Raw genomic sequence first — 24,811 nt, forward strand, 5'->3', positions numbered from 1 at the left:
GTGGTCTCTTAATCGTTCCATGTTTGTATTATTAAGAAATTACTTATTATGACTGCAGAGCCCATGTTCTGCACATGACTCAAAATGTTTAGCCCCGTACAACCACTACAACCGCAGAACATTTCACAATCTATACAGTATACAGAAAAATGTAATGCTGTAGTATACTTTCTCATACAAAGTATCATTTGTGAAGTGCTTGATCATATTTCCTTATAACACAGTTCGGCAACCCTTCAATTTAATGCTAAAATACTTTACTTTACACCAAATCAAAAAATTTTGCAATATATTGCACATTTTAGGTTGGTGAGGAGAACCCAGGGCTCAGCAGATGCAGCTCGGCCACACTTCTCATCAGCCCATGCAACATGTCCAAACACCAGGAATGATTACAATTGTAGCTGAGCCGCATTTCAACAGCCATAGATCCCCCACTTCTGCAGTACAATTAATGTTTCTCCTATATGGTACCTTATGAGACATCCCAAACAAACCATAATCAATGTTTACAAAATACCTGGCATTCACATGAAGGTTTGCAACATTCAAAGCATTTTGCATATATCATCTCATTATACTTTACAACAGTCCTGTAGGGATGGTATATTCATCATTTCCAAACTGCAGATAAGGAGGTGAGGCTGAGAGGCTGGTGGCTTGCTAAGGCCACCTAGTGAACTCAAAGCAGAACTGAGTCTGAGGTTGGGGACTTTTTCCTATCACATCCTTAGACACTATGCTACACCTGAAGGAGGACTGCACAGCTTGCAGCACACTATGCACCACCGGCATGCTATCTGCACACCAGGGATGTTGATGTGCCACCTTTAAAATATTAAAATATTTGCATAACTTGCAGCCACCCAACATTTAAAAACAGGTGAGAATCCTTACCATACACACACAGATCCATGCATATACAAAATCATGTTCTATTAGACTCAGTCATAGCCCAGATTAAATATGTCCAAGACCAAGTTGCAAAGTATTGCTATCTTGGGGTGTAAAAAATATATAAAAAAAATTTAATACAATTGCCAAAGATGCTGCAATCCACTTCACAAATAACACTGAGGAAGTTGTGCATTTTCGCATTTTCTTTTCAAAGTCAAGTCCCCTCACTTCCATGGGAATGTTTTTTTACATAAATATGCATAGACTTGCAATCATGCAGTCTAAACCCTCCACAAAGATAGTCAAGAAGCTGTTCTATTGAATGCAAATAAACTTACTCCCTCAGCCTTAGTTTTCTGAAGTTTTTGCTTCAGATTTCCCCCAAACAAAGATTGATTTATTTTAAAAAGTGAACCTAGACTTCTTCAGCTAGGTTTTCCTTTTCAAGGGCTTGGCAAACATGCTGTGGCAATTAACATATTTCTCTGTTCGTAAAATGGGAATTTGAGAAGCCCATAAGTCTGTTGCCTAAGAAGGTATTCCTTGCCAGTTAAAGATAAAAGCAGAGATTATGCAACTTTCACTGCAAGGGACTTCTGTAGGGTTAATCGCTCGCCACATCATCTCTGAGCACGGCTAGGTATGGACAGATGGATTCAGATTTAGTAAGCTATATGACTGTCCAATTTAACTACATGCATAAATATCAGGTCCTGGGGTTTTACTGCAATGTAATGAGCCTTAGATCAAGGTTGGAATGCACTTGCAAGGTCATATCTCCTTTATAACATCCCATCAGACTTCAAAATAATTATAGAACTATGAAGACAAAGGAGACGCTTGGAATTCCGAACATAAGGACAAATCTGGTGGAGATGAAGAAAATGCTTGATCAGCTTTTGGTAAAGAACACAGCATAAAAGTGGTCGTGACTAAAGAGGGGGCTGGGGGTAAAACAGATCTAACATAATTTAGCTTGTTTGGCCTTTTAGCATATATGATCTCCAGGTTTGTATTACAGAATGCTGCAAATGAGGTCAGGGTGATGGGGAAATTGCTTAATATTTATTCTAGAATCATATTAAAACTTATGAAGGGAAAAAACACATGTAAAACCATTTTCCTGCAAGCATTTGAAAAAGCATAACATGTGACCTCTTATCATGTGTGAACATTCTAATAGAGAGCTAACAAAAAACCCTCAAATACTGCATCAATAAACACACATGGAGCCTTTTTATGTACATAAGTGACAGAAGACGCCAACCATTTTCCTTTGGGAGGGGTAACAGTCTCTTCTGTGGAAATGTAAGTATATTTAACTGTGATGTGCTGGGTCAAAATCAATTCTCCACAGGGATACAGGCACAAAGAAAACAGAATGATGCTGCATGACTATGTATTGCCTCTCTTGGACCCCTCGTTTCTTGTGCTATTTGCAAACCCGGTTCCTTTTTTCCAATTCCTCCAGGCAAATATGCAACCCGCTCTTTTCAGGTCCCAAAATGAAAGAAAGGCAAGGTGAACAAAGTGAGCAATGAAATGCAATCAAAAGCCTGCTGGGTACCCAAGTCTTGCAGTTAATTGTAGAAAAGGTAGGAGAGTGAACAATCACACATATGGATGACCTTGTTCCAAATGAAAAACTGCTTCTGCCACAGAACAGTATGTCCATATTCTAAACCAGATCTATACATTCTCAGCTTGCTATAAACAAGAGGGGCAATTCTTACATCATGCACCATCCCTATCTTCTTCTACTTATTCACTGTTAAAGACATTTGCATCCAAAAGGAAAGGCACGAAGTTCTACATATAAGAATCCTCAAAACCTTTGAGCATCCTAATCACGATAATGCTGACTTTAGCTTTTAATGTCATAAGTATGGATGTATAATTAAAAGGTCAAATTAATGGAAGACCTTGCAGCCATAAAGCCTTTTAAATTCACGCCAATGCCTACTCTACAGGAGGGAATTCCCAGTTTTCTTGCAAAGCAGTATGTTTCTAGTTTTGTTTCTTTTCGTGTCAAAAACTTCACTATCTATCTACCGAGATCTACAATGTGCTCAGCAGTCCCAGGGCCACCTCAATTAATAGTCTTATTAAGTAAAAAATAGGGATGTGCACTGTAAATGCAACTGGTCGAGTTTGCTCAGGATGACAACTCAGTAAATCAAAGCCAAGGGAAAAAGCTTGACTGCTGCCTGGTACAAACCAGACAGATGATGGGTCGCTTCTTAAACCAGAGATCAGATGCCTCTGATCTCTCTGTACAAAAAGGGGAGGGAATTCCTGCACTGTTATGATGTTTGTCAAAGCAAGACACTGTGCATGAAACAGGCACAGATTCATCATGCGCTCAATGCATGTCATTCTTCAGGGTTAGGGGAAATTCTTCTGAAGTGTTTCAGGCATTTGAGGGAACGGTTTTATTTGAGATGCATCATGCCTCCTCTACCAAAAAAAATGCTCAGAGCATCTTCATAACGCAGCAGTACATTCTCACTTGCAGAAATGCAATCATTTTGTAGGTCAGGCTTGCCCTGAGTTTGAAAGTACAAAGTAAATACCCTCCTAGCTACCTCCTGCTACAGACACACTTATGCAATATTGGTGGGGTTTTTTTAAAAGTTGGGAGTGATAAACTCTCTCTGCATGCGGTGTGTCCTCTTTGCAGATTTTCACACTTCACCTCTCAAAAAAGGCAAGCTTTTTAATCTGGTAATATGACAATGAATAAAATGTCTCTTGTGCAATCTGTTCCTTTTAAAGAGAGGACACTGCAAAACAGGTAGGAGTAAAGGTAAAGGTTTCCCCCTGACATTAAGTCTAGTCGTGTCTGACTCTGGGGGTTGGTGCTCATCTCCATTTCTAAGCCGAAGAGCCGGCGTTGTCTGTAGACACCTCCAAGGTCATGTAGCTGGCATGACTGCATGGAGTGCCATTACCTTCCCGCCAGAGCAGTACCTATTGATCTACTCACATTTGCATGTTTTCGAACTGCTAGGTTGGCAGAAGCTGGGGCTGACAGCAGGAGTTCACCCCGCTCTCCCAATTTGAACCACCAACCTTTTAGTTGGTCAGCAAGTTCAGCAACTTAGCAGTTTAACCCGCTGCACCACAGAGAGCTCCTGCAAAACAGGTACAATGCCGCAAACATGATCTATATCTGTGTGTGTATCATTGATTTGCTTTCCTGGCTGCAGTAGTTGCCTGAAGCAGCCTCCGCTTCTTCTTAATACCAAATAGGATGGAGAAGTTGAAGTAAAAGCTCAGGCATCCTTCTGCTTTCCAAAATAACCACACAACACCATCCCTCCCTCCTCCCAAAGTACCAAACAACCTCAAAATAGGGAAATAAAATAAGAGGAAGGGTTGGGGGAGAGATACTGTAAATATAGATCTATCTATCTCTCTCTCTATCTATGCCCACCCAGCATGCTAGGGCTGTGCCTGTACTTACTTGGCTCAGGGAGCATCCCCCCAAATCCCCCAATGACTGCAAGGGCAGGCGGCGTTGGGCTCAGTGCTGGGCATCTGTCAGGGCGGGCAGGCGGGCTGGAGCGAACGAGCGAGGAGCTACATTACAACCCGAGTCCCTCTGCAGACTGTACCATCCCGGCCGAGCAGGTGGGGGGGAGGCGCCGGGCTCTCCGCGAGGGCATCTTGCGGGAGGAGAAGGGAGGAAGGAAGGAAGGCAGAGAGGAAGGACAGCGAGAAAGAGAGAGGAGCCGCAATCTTCTCCTCCTCCGCCGCCGCCGCCGCCGCCAGCCCGGGGACGGTGGAGGGCTTTGCGTCGCAGACAGCCGGCGGAGGAGGGCCAGCAACGCGGCGGAGGGGGCTCGGGAGGGAGGCTGTGTGCTTTCCCCCCTCCCTCTTCCTCCTCCTCCTCCTCCTCCTCCTCCTCTTCCTCCTCCTCCTCGCCAGGAGAATGGACTGAACCACCATGTTGTTGTTTGTGGTTCTAATGCTTCCCTTGGGAGGATGACAAAAACGGAAGATGGCAAACTACCAGGGATATGCCACTTATGGGAGAAACCTTCAAGGACAAGGACTGTCAGGCTCGATCACTATCATGGAAGGCAGGGAGGAGGGGAAAGGGCAGGGACTGGAAGGCGGGTGTGCCAAAGGGAAACACCGATGCCCAGCTCTGCATCTCTCCAGAAGGGAGAACGGCAACGAGGCAACGAGGCTAGACCTCACTCGGCTGCCCTGTGGGGTTTCTTCAGCACCAGACTTGCCTCCAATGTTTGCATTTCAGTGGCAACTTCCTTTGACTCAGAGTTTCCCCTCCAAAAGGAATATTTGATAACTAAATAGAAATAGGGTGGGGATGTGTACATAGGCACACATGTCTTCCCCTGTACTGTTTATTGTGTTCACTGGACAATCGTCCCCTTCTTTTACGTAAAGGAAAGGAGGTCGCGGGGAGATTTGAAACCACCAGGTTTATCATCCCCAGCAAAAGAAAACGGCGCCCTAGTTTTTATGTGCAGGACTAATTTTTATTTTACTTGATGTGAGACATGGTCTTTTTTTTTCTTTTTTTTTCTTTTTTTTTTTTTGAGGATTCAGGAAGATGGGGAAACGTGATATCTAGGTTGCTGTGAGTTTTCCAGGCTGTATGGCCGTGTTCCAGAAGCATTCTCTCCTGACGTTTCGCCCACATCTATGGCAGGCATCCTCAGAGGTTGTGAGGTCTGTTGGAAACTAGGCAAGGGAATTTCATATATCTGTGGATTATCCAGGGTGGGAGAAAGAACTCTTGTCTGCTTGAGGCAAGTGTGAATGTGGCACTTAATCACCTCGATTAGCATTGAAAAACCTTGCAGTTTCAAGGCCTGGCTGCTTCCTGCCTGGGGGAATCCTTTGTTGGGAGGTGTTAGCTGGCCCTGATTGTTTCCTGTCTGGAATTCCCCTGTTGTTCTTTATTTACTGTCCTGATTTTAGAGTTGTTTTTATTATTGGTAGCCAGATTTTGTTCATTCTCATGGTTTCATCCTTTCTGTTGAAATTGTTCAAATACTTGTGGATTTCAGTGCCTTCTCTGTGTAGTCTGACATGGTGGTTGTTGGAGTGGTCGAGCATTTCTGTGTTCTCAAATAATATGCTGTGTCCAGGTTGGTTCATCAGGTGCTCTGCTCTGGCTGACTTCTCTGGTTGAGTTAGTCTTCAGTGCCTTTCATGTTCCTTGATTTGTGTTTGGGCAATGCTGCGTTTGGTGGTCCCTATGTAGACGTGTCCACAGCTGCATGGTGTATGGTAGATCCCTCTTGTCCTTTGCTGAATTTGCATTTGTCGGATTTTCTTAGTGGGTCTGTAGATAGTTTGTTTCTTCATCAGCTTCCCTATGCAGTCAATGGTTCCCTTAATGTATGGTAAGGACACTTTTTTCATAACCTGCAGACATTAGTAGAGATAGATACCTCTTTCTCTTGCTGGATAGTACTTTGAAGTACCATGAAGGTGTTTCAACAGATATCTGAAATTATCAGACCTCAAGAACGTAACTGGGGCAAAATGAATGAATCATGAAGTAGCATTTTTCCTCCATAGCCATACAGTGTGATAGGAAAGTATACACATGGTTCAGTTTTCAGGGACTGATGTCACAGGCACATACTAAAGTTGCTGACATTGGCATTTTTTTAAAAAAAAAAAATCAGATACTTTTATACTTCCTGGCAGTCTTGGGCTCTGAGGGTAGAGAGGCAATAATGCATGCAGATTCTGAGAGAGAGAGAAAGGAGGGAATCCTGTGCCTTTAAGCGTGTGAAATATTACTACAATCCAGGGCGAAAGCTTTTGGAGAGTCTGGTGACAGCAGTGCTTCGTGACTGGGCTGCGTCTTGGACGGAGCCGGCAATTGCAAGCAAGCACACCTCCCTGAACACTAATAGGAGTAGCGGTACGGATGCTCTGTCATCCTTGCTTACTTGCTGCTCAGAATATCAATTCAGCCAGTTAAACCAAAGTCTGCACTGCAGTGCACCAAAATGGAAGCTTTTTAAAAAATAATAATAAAAAGCCTACCTTCTCTGATGAAGGAACATCACACCTTTGTCAATCAGTGAGGAAAAGGAGGCCACTCTGTAAATACAGGTGCATGTAACGAAAAATGAAAGCCACATTTATAAATAGAAAACTCAAGGGATTCACGTCTGTTGTGACCTCATATGCAGTGACATTAGGTTACATTCAAAGTGTGTCATGCTTGGTTTTCCCTGCTAGGAAAGCCCTCGCAAATTGGGTGGTTGACAGGGCTCTGCCTGCAGGTTCATATTTTAGAGACTGAAAGGAAATACTGGAAAAGAAAGTTTGGCAGGTGGAAGGATGCCCTAAGTAGGTTAAAGAAAGGTCTCACATTTCCAGCTGCCACTTGGACTGCAAAGCAGGGGGCACCCACACAGTTATTTACAATTGTATTCATTTATTCATTGAAATTATATCCCACCTTTCTCCTAACATGGGATTCAAGGTACATTTGCAATAATTTGTAAAGATCCAACTAAAACACTGATAGAGAAAAGTTAAAAATAATCAAATAACAAGATTGTTAAAAGCGTGATTGAAACCAGTTGAAGACATTTAAATATATCTGAAGTATGAGTCAGCTCTGATAATGAACAACATCGGAGCCTCATCTGTACCCCTTAAACTTTACTGGGAGTGATTTTTTTTGCCTCCTGAACACTCTATAATGATAATAAATGAGAGGCATTAAATGATATTCATTTGTTTAAAAAAAAAACATGGTAGAAACTATTTGTTTGAAACCTTTGTTAACCTTTAGAGAGGGAGGACAACATTGTCTCTTTATGGAACTGTTTTGAACTAGTTCACCAAAACATAACTAGGGAGAGCACACACTGTGTGAGAATTGCATTGGATTGAATTGAATTGGATGTATATAATGAAGTGCAAAAGGAAAGACAATTTTTATAGCATTTGAATTAATTACTGAAGAAACATTCTGGGATGACTGTTCCCACTTGAATATTCCCAATGCTCATTTAGAGTAAGGCCTCCACTACCCTGTACCAGCTAATGTGATGATCAAGCTATTAACCTTGTTGCTCATCTCATCACTTTGGGGGGGGGGGGGGGGGCATGGCATCGCCCAGCGCTATGTGCAACTGGCACAGTGTTATTACCTCCATTGTAATGCTGTGAGTCATCATGTTGTCACCTGGGTAACAGGGGCCAGCTAACATTACCAAACACAATCCCATCCAAGGCAGAGCTGCTGAAGTAAGAATCCAGTATATTTTGTTCTAAAACTGAACCATAGACTACTATAGAGGTTCTGCTGCAGTGCTATTCTCAGTTTCCCTTTGTGGCTTCCTTTAAAATTCTGAACTTCGAAATTCTTCAAGATCTTTTATTTTCAGGATGGAAGAAGGGAGAGACTTCTGTTGAAAACCAAAATAAACTGCATTGTCTGCCAGGCTGCAACCAAAGATGCAGCACTCATAACAAGCAGGGGGATTGTATTTGCTGCAGGAGTCAACATTTAATTATTCTAGGTAAAGCCCATGGAAGTCTCATTGAAAAGGCAGCTTGGAGGAATTGCATCCAGGACAGACACCAAGATTCCTGTCAAGACAAGTAAACTACACTCACATTGAAACTGAAGTCCCACTTCTTTTCATTTCATAGACTGACAAGTATATCAGTAAAAAGACAGTTTGTGAGGGTATGAACTGGACTGAATGTACAATGGCATGGAAAACTAAATACCTGATGTGCAACAAGCTTCCCCAGTGCCCACTTTAGTTGTCAGATATTTCACAGCATCCATCTGCCACATCCCATTCTCCCACTTATCCTATTCTCTTCCTTTCCCTCCATGCTTTCTGAAACAGCTTGGTAACACGGTGGTTTGAGATGGCAGATAGTTCCTCTTACTTGTGAGCTCCCATTTCTGTTTCTTAGATTGATTCCACTGGCCAAGTTCAGGAAACATAGGGAACTGTTTGGGGTACCAAAAATTGGAAAAAGCAAGAGAAGCTCATATTCCCATGCCTCCATTTCACTCCATCTTATTCCCACAGACAACCAAAGGGTAGAAGAAGAAAGAATTGTGTGGGTCATCTTGTTCTTGCATTCCCTGTCTTAAAAGGACATTTCATACGACACAGTTATGATTCCACTTTAATTGCCATGGTCTCATTCTTCGTGATGTAATGATTTGAGCATTAGGCTATAACTATGGATACAAGAATTTGGATCCCACTCTACTATAAAAACCTATTGGGTGACCTTGGGCAAGTCACGCCTTTTCATACAAAGGCAAAGGCAACTTCTCTGAATAAATTTTGCCACAAAACCCCCATGTCTTAGGCCAGAAATGTACTGAAGGCATAAAAAATTAATTAAAACTTTTTGGGCAGAAAGTTCTAGTGCCTCACCAAACTACAAACCCCAAAATTCCATAGCATGCAACCATGTTTGTTAAGGTAGACACAAAACACGGTAAGTATGAAATTTGTGTCATATTCCTTTCCTTCAGTCATCTCAAGTCAATTCTACAAGCATATTGGAAAAGAAGGTGGACACAGATGCCTAAGCATCCCACCAAATAGACCCAACACAGTAGCCATCATTTCCAGAAGCAAAACACACACACATATATATAGATACCACTGTATCTATATACCATCGCATCTTCCCTCCCTCTCTCAGCATTGTTTTTCAAATTGTGGGACAAGTCTTGTACATGCTCTCATTGGAGGGGGGGTGTTCATCCCCGTATGCTCTTCTTATCTATAATTCATTAACTCTACTTGACCTTATCTAATATTCCAGAGCTGCATTTGCCTAATTTCACAAATGTAACAGAGTTGTTCAGAGAAAGATAGGCCAGAGAGCTCATTCTCTCCCAAACCATAACCTTGCAAGAATTCTTCACATATTTTATCTTTCTCCGTATTTTATATATGGTTGTGTATGAAAGCACATTATGAAATAATCATTTGATAGGTACGTAAATCTGCGCTTGTCCAATACCAACATGGGAAATGACCTGGATACCTACACAGAACTGGGTATTAAGAGAGAAGAGTGGGAAGAGAACAATGCCCATCAAGCTGACTAGAGACTATAAGCAGCTTGGTTATTTATTCACATTCATCTGTTATTAATGCCTCATTAAGTCAAACCATTGGACTGCATAAAATAAGCAGAAAGAACTTTCTTCTAAAAAGTTTAAGAACCCAATAACATGAGATCTCTCCCACTCCACACACACATATACATACATACACACAACACAGAGAACAAAGAGCAAGGAGCACTTATATTTTCATGTACAGAGATGCAAGGTCATGAATACATGTAATACAATAACCTTGTTAAAGCTCTATATTATTAATCTTTTCTCAGTAAAATCTGAAACTAAAGGCAACATCTCTGGTCCAAATGGGCTGGTCCTCTGCCCCCAAAACACACTATTCTTGCATTCACAGGGTAGACATGGTGTTTTATTGAGTCATTAAAAGCAATAGAGTGCAGCATAACCCTGACTATTCACACAATCTTCAGTGGTCTAGAGCATGTTTAAAATATAAAGGTAGAATGCTCATGCAAATTTCATTCTGAAATTCATTTCCCTGTTCACCAATTCAAAAATAATATACTACAAAACCTAGATAAAATATATTTAGAAACACCATAAACTAAATATTGGATGCATACCCATATTTGTATTAATTTATGCATTTTATCCTAAAAAAGAGGATTACAAGTATCCTCTGGCTTTATATAAACAGAGTCAATAAGGTAATCAGGCCTACTACTATGCTACGTTTTCCTAAGTGCTTCACATATAGTAGTAAAACAATCATTGCAAGAATACTGCAAAGTACACTGTTATTATCATCCCATTTTCCAGATTAAAAGATGGATCTGAGAGACTATGTCTTACTTTGAATAAAGTATGTCAGTAGTGTGTGACAGAGCTGGGCAGTGAATTATGAGAAGTTGTAATCATGGGATACATGGACACGGTAGGATTAGTGCAGTTTGGTACCACTTTAACTGTATCACTTGTAACACTCCCATGATTCCATAGCATTGAACGATGGCAGTTAAAAGTGGTGTCAAATGGCATTAATTCTGCAGTGTAGGTGCACCACTAGTCACTATGCAGTACCAAGAGCCAGCCTGGTGTAGCAGTTTGAATGTTGGATTGCAACTCTGGAGACCAGGGTTTGAATCCCCATTCAGCCATGGCTACCCACTTGAGAGCTATCTCAACCTCAGAAGAAGGCAAATCTTGCCAGAAAACTGCTGTGATAAGATTGCCGTATGTCAGAAAGGACTTGAAGGCACACAAATACTGCACCAAATAAACATTAGCTTGTACCATAGTCATGTTTTATCTGGGGGTTGTTGTCATGAAATATGTGAATTTAGATTCACATATATGTCCTTGGATAACAAGCAGACAATTAGGATGACCTGCACAAGTTTAGAGTTGAATCAAATAATGAAATGAGAAAACATTGTTCATCCAGGTTTGCACTGACTTTCTGAAGGGCCTGGAACTCAACTTGGAAAGCCACTGTAGGCAAATATTTCCCCTTAAAAAGAAACTTCATTTCATTTGTCATTTGATTTCAGTGCAAATTAGTGGCTAAAGGGGTGTTTTATCCTCATAAGTCAATTGCGAAAGCAGAATGTGAAGAGAAGGAGAATCAGGACCACAGCAGGTGCAAAAGAGTTAAAGTTCATCTTATCCTCCATGGTATGGCTCTGATCCAGAACAGGTTCATTTCACTTATCCTTGCAAAAGAAGAAAGCACTGATGGAGCTGAATACTGTGTATTAAAAAAAAACAACGTATAGTGTGGAGTGCAAGGAAAGGTGGTGCATGACATATTGGTACCTCCAATATTACCTGCATTGGGAATCCAATCCATACCTGGACTGATATGTCATTTACCCAAGCATCTTGTTCTTCCCCAGCAGGTCCAGTGACAAAGCAGTCTCTGCCTCTATCTATGTACATGTATCTCACTGACTTCTCTCTCTTTCATTCTTTTTTTTTCTCACACACTCTTTTTTGTCTTACTTTAAAGTGCCCCCAGTGGCACTGTGCTGCTGAACTTGCTGACTGAAAGGTCACCAGTTCAAATCCGGGGAGCGGACTAGCCCCTGCTTCTGATGATCTAGCAGTTTGAAACATACAAATGTAAGTAGAGCAATAGGTAACGCTCCGGCAGGAAGGTAACGGTGCTCCATGCAATCATGCCGGCCACATGACCTTGGAGGTGTTTACAGACAATGCCAGCTCTTAGGCTTAGAAATGGAAATAAGCACCAACCCCCAAAGTTGGACACTACTAGACTTAATGTCAAGGGAAAACTTTTACCTTTACTTTAAAGATGTACAAACCTTCCAGACATATATTGTTTGTTGTGCATTTGTTTACCTATAATGACACTTCAGAAATAGTGTATAAAATGTTTATTCCTCTACACAGAAAGAAAATCAAACCATGAATGTGTATGTCTGAAAGTGTACACAGTTCAGTCATACTCCCAAGCAGTGCTCTTCACACCTCTCTTCTTTTCCAAATGTCTTTCTTCTCTTAAAAGTCCTTGGGTCCTTTGTTTGGACTCCTGCATCAGTCCTCAGACACTGTCTGCTGATTTATTTTCCTGGCATATCTAAGTATTTCTTCCTTTTCATCTGGCATGGAGTAACAGTGGCTTCGTGATTACATCTATACATTCTTTTTAGTGCCCTTGGATGTAGTTCATCTGGCCCTGGAGACTTAAATTCATTGAAAATAGTTAGGTATTCCCATACTACCTTTTTACCCATTCTGCACTGCAGTCCTCTTCCTGCATCATTTGTTCTATTTCCACCAGCACTGTTTTCCTTTGGGGAGAATACTGAAGTGTTAAGAAGATGACAAGCAATTCCATCTCCCTATTTATGCAGTTACCCTACTGTTTTTTGTTCTTCCTCTTACTTAAAACTAGCCAATCCCATACCACTTTTATTACTGATAAGCCTGAAATCCAGCTGAGATTTGGCTTTTCTGATTTCCTTCCCCTTCTTCCTTGCCTTGTATGCACCCATTTTACATATCGGTTTGCCTGAAAGTTCTTTATATATTTCTCCTGTTTATTTAAAGACATCTCCCATTTTCCATTCTCATTGGAATTGTTTACAACTGTGCCTTCAGTATGTTCTTTTTAAGAAACTCCCATCTATCATGAACTGGCTCTTCTTTAAGCATTTACAACCTTGGAATTCCACCTGATATTTTTTAAGCCCTAGAACTGTTTTAAAGCATCAGGTCATTATTCATTTTTCCTACTTGCAGGTATAACTTTTACAAAACCATGACAACACAAAATGCATTTCATTACAACCAAGTGAAGCAGGAATCAATCTTATAATCATGAAAACAGCAAATAATAAATCAATGTAATAAAAATGAATACATTTTAAAAAATCAATTGACATACCAATTATGTCTATAAAGTCTCCAATCCCATCCATCTCTTCATTTCACTATTTTGCAACCAAAAGCTACAGAAATACATCAAAGAGATGGAATTACACACAAAATATTCTCAAAATAAAATGCAAAAATATGTATATCTACCAAACTTAAGGTATAGAGTCTGGTGCGGGGCACAATCAGAATGAGGGCAAATTACTTTTACCATTCATTCATTCAGTTATCCCTAAATATTAAGACACTTCAAGCACAATGTGCACTTAAAAGTCCCTTCTATATGTGCAATGGAGTCTTCAGTTCTCTAGCAGGCATATGCAGGAAGTGGTACTTCTTCAGTTATTGAGGTCACAAGCTTTGAATGTTACTACAAACCCTGAGTATTGAGACCAGAATCATAGGCAGTCACACTTATTTATGAAGAAACAATCTCTTCGCCTCATATTTATTTATGAAGGAACATTCCTCTCACTTCCATAACTTTTAAAGAACTGCTCTTGAGGTCATCATAAGCTGGTATCTTTTGTTTTTTCTATGTCTACCAACAAAGGCTATGTTCCATGCATCTAATGTTGAAATAGGATGTCGTCCATGAAAGCTTACATCAAATAAAATATCTTAGTCTTTAAAGTCCATAAACCTCTTTGCCATTTTCATTTTTAATGCAGTCAATATCTGCAATGTATTAACTTTCCAATAGAAAGTATATCAGGAAATAAAGAGGGCATCTTATATGCTATACTGAAGCACCTTAATGTTCCCCAAACCATTTTTATGGGACCTTAAGTGCTGTGATAGAAATGTAGCATATGCATTCATAGATTATATGCATTTAGTAGTAGATTGTCATTAGGCAGAATTCCCTTCACTTTACCACTAACCCAGCTGCGGTATTTCATACTGTCAGTTATTAGTGGCATGCTGCCCTTCACATTGGTTCCTATCCAGAAGAAAATGTTTGTGGCAATACTAGCAGTTTAAATGTACAATGGAATCCAGGGATACTTTACATGATGGGCTTCATCTTCATGGAAGAAGATACTTCCACCAACCCAATTTATGGAGGCTGGATGCCAGGTCAAATCATGTTTTGGCACAAGGGACTGCTCTAAGCATTCAAGGTGTTGACTTATATATTATTACCTACACTTGGGATTTTAAGTGTAATATTGTTTTAAAAATATTTTGATTACACTTATTGGTCAGTTGCCTTTATATTATATCACATTTTTTCTATTTTATCTGGTTAGTTTGTTCTACAATTGTATTATATGGTTTTATATTTTATTGTTCCTTTCTTCTACTCTGGGTTTTAACACAAACTCTAAAGGAGTTCTTAAGACACTGGACTCTATTCCCAATATGCTATTTGGGGAACAAGGTTCAGCACCTTGGAGAGAGCTCCTATACAATCAGAAGTTACAATCCCATTGACATGGAAGCCACCAACCAACACTGCTTGTATATCTTGGATTTCCACTAATGAGCTCCAGGCAGTGAAGTTGGCTGATTTGCTGCTCACTTCATCCTGATTAAAACTCTTGAGAGATATATCAGAAAATGTTGAACTTGATTTGCCCTCACAACCCACAACTACATTCTTTCATATTTTTCAGTGTATGTGTAGGGTGTGTGTGTGTGAATAAGGTTCAGGAAAGCATGTCACAAGCCACATGCCTGAAATGGGATGGTCATCCACAACATGCTTCGCTGGGTCCAGTTTAGTCATTGAGCTAATAAAAGTTTGCACAGCTTGTTACTTCAGATTAAATTATTTATGTTCTTTTAAGTTTTTTAAACTAAGAAACAATTTTCCATTCTCTAAATAAATTAGTATTTAAACTAGCAGATTCTGACAAAATAAGTCAGGGTTCAAACTATCAGTGACTTTAATATGGCCACTATGGTCTATATATTGACTTTCATATTTAAGAACACAAAACGTACAGTTAAATATGGTTGCACATAGTGTCTTGTTTCTGCTTTTACATGAAACACATGAACAATAAATTCATTGTGCACAAAAATAATCATTGGTCAAATACAACCCAACACACACACACACACTATGGATACCGGAAACAGAGGATAATAGCGAACTCAATATTTTTTTACTATACTTGTCCCAGAAGCACACCATAAAACCATGCTGAAGGACCTAACAGTGGTTCTTAGCCTGTAGGTCCCCAGATGTTTTGGCGTACAAATCCCAGAAATCCCAACCAGTTTTCCAGCTGTTATGATTTCTGGGAGTTGAAGGCCAAAACATCTGGGGACCCACAGGTTGAGAACCACTCACCTAGAGAGTCCCACAAATACTCCTGGGGGATATTTTTTGGAGCATGGTTACTGAATTCATGAATACGTGGGGGAGAAGTGTACTATACTGGAGACACTAAAGCGTCAGTATGGAAATTTTAACTTTTCCTTATGCTTTCTTATCTTTCTGACTCCTCCATCAGATATTTCTGCTTACCATCTTAATAATCTATGTTTTTCCTCTGCTTGGATTTCAGAATATTCTACTTAAGTTTTTAAAAACTAATATAAATATAATAACATATTAATTGCCCTTTTTGGTCTGTCCAAGAGTACAGCTATCTAATAAATTATTTGGTTAGAAAGAGATATGAAATTGGCTTATTCTATTGCACCCAAAACTATGGGCATGATGGAATCCGATACTAGTGTCAATTTCTACTACCTATTTGTTGAATGAGATTCTGCTGTTCCATCACTAAAAGTAGCAAAATGGAGACAATACCCCTTGTATTACAGTGATGCCTGGCTTTCTGCTATAGCAATAACTAACACTGGAGGCCCATAGTGAGGAGGAACTTCTTACTACATGCACCATCTTTTCTATCTACCTCATCCATGAGTTTTACATTTTCTGTGCTCTGCATTTTGGCCCAGCTTGTTTTTATTCCAAGTTTGTAATGTTTTTATACTTTATTTTAGTATGCCATTGTTGTTATGTTTTGTTTTATTTCACTACAGTATGGGCACTTATTAGATGCTGCTGTGTGCCTTGTTTGTATTTAATGCTGTTTTATTGCAATTGTTTGGGCTTGGCCCTATGTTAGCCGCCCTGAGTCCCTTCGGGGAGATGGAGGTGGGATAAAAAAATAAAGAAGTTGTTGTTGTTGTTGTTGTTGTTATCCTATCAATATGCCTATCACCACTGGCATAGTCAAAATAAATAGAATATGTATAGATAGGTGAGTGTAGGAGGCTGCAAATTCACTTGGATGGGGGATCACTAAGGAATATCAGGTGCTGTGGGCTATATTTCAGAGGAAGGAATTAGCAAAACCACCTCTTTGCATTCTTTGCCTAAGAAAACCCTTTCAAATTTATGGGGCCACCATAAATCAACAAGTGATCTGAAGGCACAAACACACACACACACACATAATCAAGGGCATATAGGAAAGCATTGTGGGGTAAGAGTTGTTCAGCCCCAAACTTAATCAGAACCCAGAAGATTATAATGATTGGTTCATGCCTACAACAAGATTTCAGATTAATACAAATAATGAGTTTGAAAGATTCAGGAATTTGACAAATCTACATTTGAAAGGCCATTTGATATTTGAAATGATAGATTTGTGCTGTTGGCAGTGCACAGGATCCCAACAACACTATGTGAGCAAACAGTTTGTGGAGTAAACCATAAGTACTGGCTATCACATATTCTAAGAAGAAGTACTTTATTCAACTATTTAGAATCTACTGCCTTTCGGTTTTATCTAGGTATTATGAAAGCACTGTGTTCATGCTGTTTGAAAATAAATATTACATAACTGAATGATATTAAGCTTCTTTTAGTTAGTCATTTGATTTCTGTAACTAGTATAGCAGTTTATCTTTTGGGAGATGGCAACTGACCCATGATTGAACTTGGAACACATTCTACCATGAAGGTGACGTGCAGATTTACAAAATTGCCATAAAAAAATTGCAGACAATGCATAAAAACTGGTTACATTGTTCTAGGCCAGTGTATACCTCAATTAGAATTTACTTGCAAACTTTTCAGTATTATCATTTTCTTCTCTGTTTCACGATAATGTAGAGTTCAGAATTAAAACTGCCTTCATCTTCAAGGAGGAGAAAGAGTTTGCAGGATGAGGAAATGTAAACTGGGCAATGTCACTAACAAAATCATAGAAATTGAAATTTGGAATAAAAATAAAGGCAAATGTAATAAAACATTACAAAATTACTTAAGAACTCTAAGTCTCATTTTTGTTTCCTGTTTCCACATGATTTTTAATTTTAAAAATGTTTATGTAATCCATATGATCTTTTCTTTGGATTATTCATAATGTTAAAAAGTTTGAAACAATCAAGACTTCCTGGACTACAGTGTTCCCTCACTACTTCATGGTTCACTTTTCGTGGATTCGCTATTTTGCGGTTTTTCAATAAACTCTAAAAGAATATTATGAATCATAAAAAATTACAATTTACAGCCTAAGGAAAGGAGGAATGGGAGGCCGAAGGGAGAGAAAAGGAGCCCAAGCGGCAATGGGAGGAGAAGGAGGCGATTTATCAACACACGATTGGTTGATAAAGACTAAAAATAGTGTATAACTACTAAAATAATTCATAAGTATTAAAATAAATATAGTGTCCCTACTTAGCGGATGTTCACTTATTGCAGGTTGTTCTGGAACCTAACCCCAGCGATAAGTGAGGGAACACTGTATACAGAGCCGGTCCAACAATGAGGCAAATTAAGCGGTCGCTTGGGGCGCAAAACATATGGGGGCGCAGTTGAGACTCCTTTTTCTGTTGATTTCTTGTAAAACATGATGTTTTGGTGCTTAATTTGTAAAATCTTAATGCAATTTGATGTTTAATAGGCTTTTCCTTAATCCCTCCTTATTATCCAACATTTTTGCTTATCCAACACTTTTATTTTTCAGTGATTGGTTTGGGTGGGGGGGGGGGGGTGTTAAAATTCTGTTCACCTACACTTGAAAAATACCTAGGGCCGGCTCTGACTGTATACCTTAATTGAGAACCACAACAAAATAATAACACAAATAAAGCAATATGGCTATCATATAAAAATGACTCAATGTTATTTTTGTTGAATAAAACAAAAGTTTAACCTTCTGCCTAATTATTATAAGTGTGGACTATAGCTTTCCTAATAAACAATGCACTCTTCTGTCCAAGTATTACATACATTCATCTTAGTGAGATTTGGTGTCCCTCAGCCTCATTCAAGTATACATTTCATAAATAAAACTCCTAAAGAAAGGTTTCATTTATTTAAAAATAATTTCAGGTCCATAAATGCATGCTACATAGAATGCAGTGAGACCTGCTTTCCATAAATGGGAAAGCCTATGGTATTTTATAAACTTACAAGTGTTTTGTCCTTTCATTGTTTTAATTCCATGCACTTCAAAAGTATTAAAACTAGGTCAATCACTGTATATCCTGCAAGATAATTTTGTACACCCCATAGAGGATTGTTAGAGAGCTGAACATTTAGATTCCCTCCTGGAGTCTTGCTAAAATAGGATGACCCACAAACAAGAAAGCACTTTTTGAAAATGCATGTTTTCTATACATTATGGGCTATGATATATGGAAGATAGGAAGGAGCAACTGAAAGAAATACAAGGAGGTGGCAAGGTAAAAGCTTTCACATTTGCTCTGGCCTTCTTACTGCAATAAATATAGTTCCATGGGAGTGTCCAGAATACTCCATAGTTTGGTTATGAGATCTGCTTTTGTCTGATGCAACCCGAGGAAGTACAAAAGACATTCCAAAAAGTTCACCCAACCACTTGGACACTTCTTGTATGATCTGCCTTTATCTGAATTATATTGATCAAGAAAATCCAGATGATTCATGCCTTCTCGAGTAGAGGTGTTTTTTCCTATCCTTAAATCAGAGACCTCTGAATACAAACTAACAACTTCAATAATGGTCGACATGTCATAATCCATCTATGTGCCAACATAGAAAATGATCAAAACACGAATCACTGCAGACACAGATAACCTGTCTTGGAATTCATCTGAACAGAATCTCTAGATTAGATGTTCCATATCATGATGGTATTTTTATTAGGACAGCAAACAGAGTACAGAATTCACTCTTTTAAGAGAGAAAAAGTGGCATATAAAGCATTAATAATAATAATAACAACAACAACAATAATAGCAACTTTTAAAACTCACAGTATACCCCACTACAGCAAAAATGATCAAAGGAAGGAAAGTGACAGAGGCACACTGTCTACATAATGTTTTGAGGTATTATAGAGGAAGTGTTTGTACACTTTATGATTAGGTCATACTCATAGTGGTCATGAGATGACTGGACAATAAAAGAAGGCTTCTAAGGACAAAGTGTCAAATTATCCTCCCCCAAATATAAAAGTGCAAAACACTTGCTAGAACAAGTTGCTCACCAGGGTCTTTCCTTGGTGCTGCTTAACTACACTTGGGAGCAGAATACAACACAGAGAAACTGCATCCCTGTTGATTTTGCTGATCAGTAGTTTTTCCTCTTTCAGCCATGAATCCTTTAAAAATTTTCTATGGCTTAGTGCAAGGGACATAGCAGTATGGTGAGTCCATTAATTTCAGAAAGCAGTACTGGTGGAATCTCTAGTTGACCTTTAGTGAGGATGGCATTCCTTTCTAAGTACTTTCTTAACTCTCTGTCCTAGAATCTTTCCAGGTATTGATTTCAATCATTGTTTGGATGCCCCTCCTCCCCTCCCCCATTTTTTTTAAAAATGGGGTCAACATTTGTCTTCCTCCAGCCTGCTGGAACTTCATATTTTCCAGGAGTTCCCAATGATGATTGCCAATGGTTCTGAAATTACTTCTGCCACTTCTTTCAATATCTTTACATGTAATTTATCTAATCCTGGAGAATTTTAATTCATGTAGATTAGCCAGATATTCCTGTGCTGCTTCTTTACCTATTCTGCACTGCATTTCCCCTACTGTAACATCTGCTTCTATCTTTTGGGAGAAGACTGAGTTAAAGAAGGTTTTGAATAGTTCTGCCTTTTTATTCCCTGTCAGCATTTTGCCATCACTTGTACACAGTAGCCATTTTCATGTTCTTCCTTTTGCTATGGACATAACCCCAACAATCATTTTTATTGTTTTTAATCTCTCTAATGTGATGGGATAGAGGGCATGATTATTTGCAGATGACACCAAGCTGGTAGGGATAGCTTTGAGTCTCTTTTAAGAGAGAGAAAGTGAGATATAAGTAATAAATAAATAAATAAATTTAATACCCAGGGGACAGGATCAGAATCCAAAATGGCCTTAACAGACTAAAGAGTTAGGCTAAAGCTAACAAAAGGATTTTCAACAGGGGGAAATATATGATACTTCGCTTAGGCTCCTTCTACATTGTCATATAAAATTCAGATTATCTGCTTTGAACTGGATTCTATGGCAATATAGACTCATATAATCCAGTTCAAAGCAGATAATGTGGAATATCTGATTTGATAATATGGATTATATGGCAGTGTAGAAGGAGCCCCAGTCAGAAAAAATTAAATGCATAGCTACAGGATGAGTGACACCTGGCTTGAAACCAGTACATGTGAAAGGGATGTTTTAGTAAAGCTGAAATTGAGTCAACAATGTGATGCAGTAGATAAGAAAGCCAATGTAAATCTAGTCTGCACCAATATGAGTATAGTGTCTAGATCAAGGGAAGTAATAGTATCACTCTATTATTCTTTGGTCAGACCTCACTGGGATACTGTGTCCAGTCTAATTTAAGAAGGAAATTGACAAGCTTGAATATATCCAGAGAATAGCCACCAAAAATGGTAAAAGCTCTGGAAGCCAAGCCCTATGAGGAGCAGTTTAATGAGCTGGGTATGTTCAGTTTGGAGAAGAGGAATTAGAGACGTGACAGCCATGATTAAATATTTGAAAGGATGTCACATTGAGAAGGGGGGCAAGCTTGTTTTTTGCTACTCTAGAAACTAGGACATTTAAACTGAAGAAAAAATACCACTTAAACATAAGGGGGAAAATTCCTGATGGTAAGTTAATCAACTATGGAATATTCTGCCTCCAGGTGTCTCCTTCTCTGGGGACTTTTAAACCGAGCCCAGATGGGAGAACTTTGCTTGTGTGTTCCTGCATGCAGGGGTTTGGACCAGATGGCTCGAGTGTCTTCCAACTCTGTGGTTCTGATTGTAACTGACTCTATGGTAGGTGAGCTGTGGAATCCTTCAGGATAGTATCTTACTTGCTGTACATCTTAACATCTTTATGAAACCTCTGGATGAGATTTTCGAGTAGCAAAATATTACCAGTTTTCTAATAACACAGGGCTCTGTTTCCCATAATCCTCTCAATTGAGTAAGGCTCTGCAGGTGCTGATTGTTTCCTGGAGTTAGTAATGGGCTGGATGGTGACTCATAACCTGATGCTTGATCTCAGCACCATGGACAGAAGTCTAGGAAGTTGTTGCATAAGGTTGTACTGTTCTGTATGAGGTTGTACTCCCCCAGAAAGAGCAGATATATAGTTTGGGTTCACTCTAACATCCCCATGCTATTAACTAGAGTGGTTTTAAATAATACCTTCTGTGAGCTGCCATTTTTACTAGACAGAAGTAGAGCCAGAACCATGAGACATGAATACTCAGGCAGGATTGCTGAAATAATTTGGAGATGTGGTCATCTCAGTTATCTAGAAGCTACAGCCAACATAAAATCAAGCAAGTGAATGATGAAGCCACATTACACAAATTCTGTTTTGATTATTTATTACTTATTCAAATTGCTAGTACTTCCCTCTAAAGCTGTAAAAGACACATGACTGGGACACTTTACTATAAGAATCTCTCTTGGCTCTCTGTCCCTTCCTCCCTGTATTTAGAAGGATAATTTAGTCTTTGCCATTTAGAGAAACCTGTTACATCTGACTGTTTTTTTTACTGCTGATTAATGTTTTTATGCTTTATTTTTGTTTTATTACTTCATGTATGTTTCACCCTATATTATTACAAACTACTTTCTAGACTTTCTGGGGGTAGGGAGTAAAACTATAAAATTTTGGTTGCTAATAATTTGTTGCAAAATGTAATAACATTTCATTATCAATTGATATCATTATAATAACGGTGTTTTCAAATTTGTCTCTAAGAGTACTGAAAAGCCCCTTTCCCTTCCTGACTAGACTGTATATCACTTATGATATTCTACCGATGTCAAACATTGAAACACTAATACGGGTGGAAAAATTGTTCTGCAGACTTATACATATATCACCCCTACTCTTGATTTTTATGTCCTTCTTAGATAATTTTCTGAAACACTTTATCTGTTCAATGGCTGGCATTGTTTTTGAGATAATACGACTGATAATGCATCACTCGAGGAGATGCAACCAAGCTTTGCACTTAAAGCTGAACTAAGAGCAAAGATTCATACTGCCCTCATTAATCTGTCATGCAATCACCTCAATTTTCAGACGGCACTGATGTTTCAGACTAGGACCATTCAAGTTTTAAGTACAATACAATCACAACTGTTATCTGTTTGCTGCACACAACCAACATGTCTTCCTTTGGCCCGAATTAATGTATTTTCCCAGTCTTGTAGGCATCAGAAAAAGTTCCCACCTACGACTCTCCAGTAATATATTAACTGCTCTTATGGGGTATTTGTTAAAGTGCTCTGATGAGTCACAGCACTACAGAACTCCTGGGAATACCTTACAGCTATTGTAACATGTAGGCCTATATGCAGCTCTCTTTCTTTTGAAAATGCTGAGTACTTTCTGTAAAACTGAACAAAGGTATAGAAACAATGGTGACTACGCTATGATGTAGCATAAATACATGCATACATGTATACATAAATGCCCTGAAGACACCAGATTCCACCTAATTTTGGAAGTTAAGCAAAGTCAGCATTGGTTAGTCCTTGGATGAGAGACTGCGAAAAAATCCCAGGTGCTGAAAGCATATTGCAGGGGAAGGAACTGACAAAATGATCTCCGAGGATTCCTTGCCTAAGAAAACCCTCGGAAATTGGCGGGGTTGTCATAAGCCAACATGCAGCTTGAAGGCACATACACCTACACTTGTGACACAACTATCTGGGAATTTGGTTTGATGGGGCCATGTTCCAAACACTTCACAGAAATGGCAAATTATGGGGAAATGTTTTAAGAATGCAAGACAGCTTGTCTTGCAATAGTATTCTGACAAGCAGTTCCAGTTGATAGGAACAAAAGGGAAAGGGCAATCTTTTTTTAAAACAGGACAGTTTCAAAAGACTCTGGATGGTGGAGCAGATGTATAATGATGATCTCAAGCAGGATAACAACAGAGAAATTTTGAAAGGTCAGTTATCCAGGGTTACATAAGCTTTTGGAAAATGGAAGGAAATACATTCAGTGATGTCAGGGCACAGAGAAATAATTTTGACACCATAATTTGGGGGAAGCTGGGGCTGGTCCTACAACAGGCAGTGAGGTGACTGCCTAATGCTGAAGATATCTTATTTCATAAAATGATAGCAAAAGTGATTTATACATGTTGTGATTATTTATGTACAAGAAGAGGTGCTTGTGGGGTTTTCTGCCTCCTATATCAAAATAACTTGGCTGGCTTCAAGTTCTATGTATTTGATTTTGAGGAAAGGGTTGCCATTTGCCGATCTCACCTAAACAGAAAAATGCCTTAGGCCAGTTAAGTGGGTGAATTAAATGAGACCCAGGAGAAATATCAAAAGACTAGAGAGAAGAAAACTGAAGTTGTTTATCACTGATATCTAAAGGGAGTAATCTATACTTTAGTTGTGGCACCTGACAAAATAGTTTTGGGATTTTTAATCATTTTATTTGTAAACAATTTAACATCTTGACTGTTTTTTTTAAATAAAGAAACATAATAACATAAAATTAAAATAATTGGATATAAATAAGATAACCAGGAAAACAAACAGGAAAACAAAAGGCCAGCATAAATGTAACAATAAGTTGTAGGCCAACAATAAATTAGCTATCATTGTGCAGGTGAACAAATTTGTGATGGAAAAGTAAAGCAGATAATAGAAATTTCAAATGTGGCATGACTAATCTGATTTAATATGTTGAACCAAATGTTATGTGCAATTTCATAGTCCATATCTGGTATTGGGTCCAATATATATAGGCTTCAGGGATACAGTCAATGAAAATATCTTCCAAACAGATGGTTGGTCATGTTGCTGTATACTGGATTGAAGAAAATAATGATGGAGCACCGCTCTCAAAAAAGTCTTCAAAAGTAAAGTCCAAATAAAGTCCCAAGTCTACAGGGGTCCCGGGTATTTTTGACCCTGTTTCAGGGAAAAACCCCTTCTTCAGGAGTTGTTAAACTCAGCAACAATGAATTTCTATCTAAAACAAAACATAGAGTAACAAGTA

The 24,811-nt window shown here is 39.0% G+C and overlaps 1 protein-coding gene and 1 long non-coding RNA gene across 15 annotated transcripts in view; both read right to left on the reverse strand.

Moving 5' to 3' along the window:
* Nucleotides 1-6,950, reverse strand: part of atp2b2 (ATPase plasma membrane Ca2+ transporting 2) — a 352,745-nt gene extending 345,795 nt beyond the window's left edge. For 3 of the 14 annotated variants that reach the window (XM_008105196.3, XM_008105195.3, XM_008105188.3), the window contains exon 1: nucleotides 4,364-4,786. The gene's annotated coding sequence lies outside the window, so the exon portion shown is untranslated. Of the gene's footprint in view, nucleotides 1-4,363; nucleotides 4,793-6,933 lie in introns of those variants that run through there. The other 11 variants (XR_010002645.1, XR_010002644.1, XM_062970002.1 and 8 more) reach the window with 8 other exon arrangements.
* Nucleotides 6,951-7,634: 684 nt separating this feature from the next.
* LOC134296075 (uncharacterized) overlaps nucleotides 7,635-24,811 on the reverse strand; it is a 30,037-nt gene continuing 12,860 nt past the window's right edge. Inside the window, exon 2 of the long non-coding RNA XR_010002646.1 lies at nucleotides 7,635-24,784. This is a non-coding gene — a long non-coding RNA (uncharacterized LOC134296075). The remainder of the gene's footprint in view (nucleotides 24,785-24,811) is intronic.

The sequence above is a fragment of the Anolis carolinensis genome, chromosome 2, assembly GCF_035594765.1.
Source record: "Anolis carolinensis isolate JA03-04 chromosome 2, rAnoCar3.1.pri, whole genome shotgun sequence".
Taxonomy (NCBI): domain Eukaryota; kingdom Metazoa; phylum Chordata; class Lepidosauria; order Squamata; family Dactyloidae; genus Anolis; species Anolis carolinensis.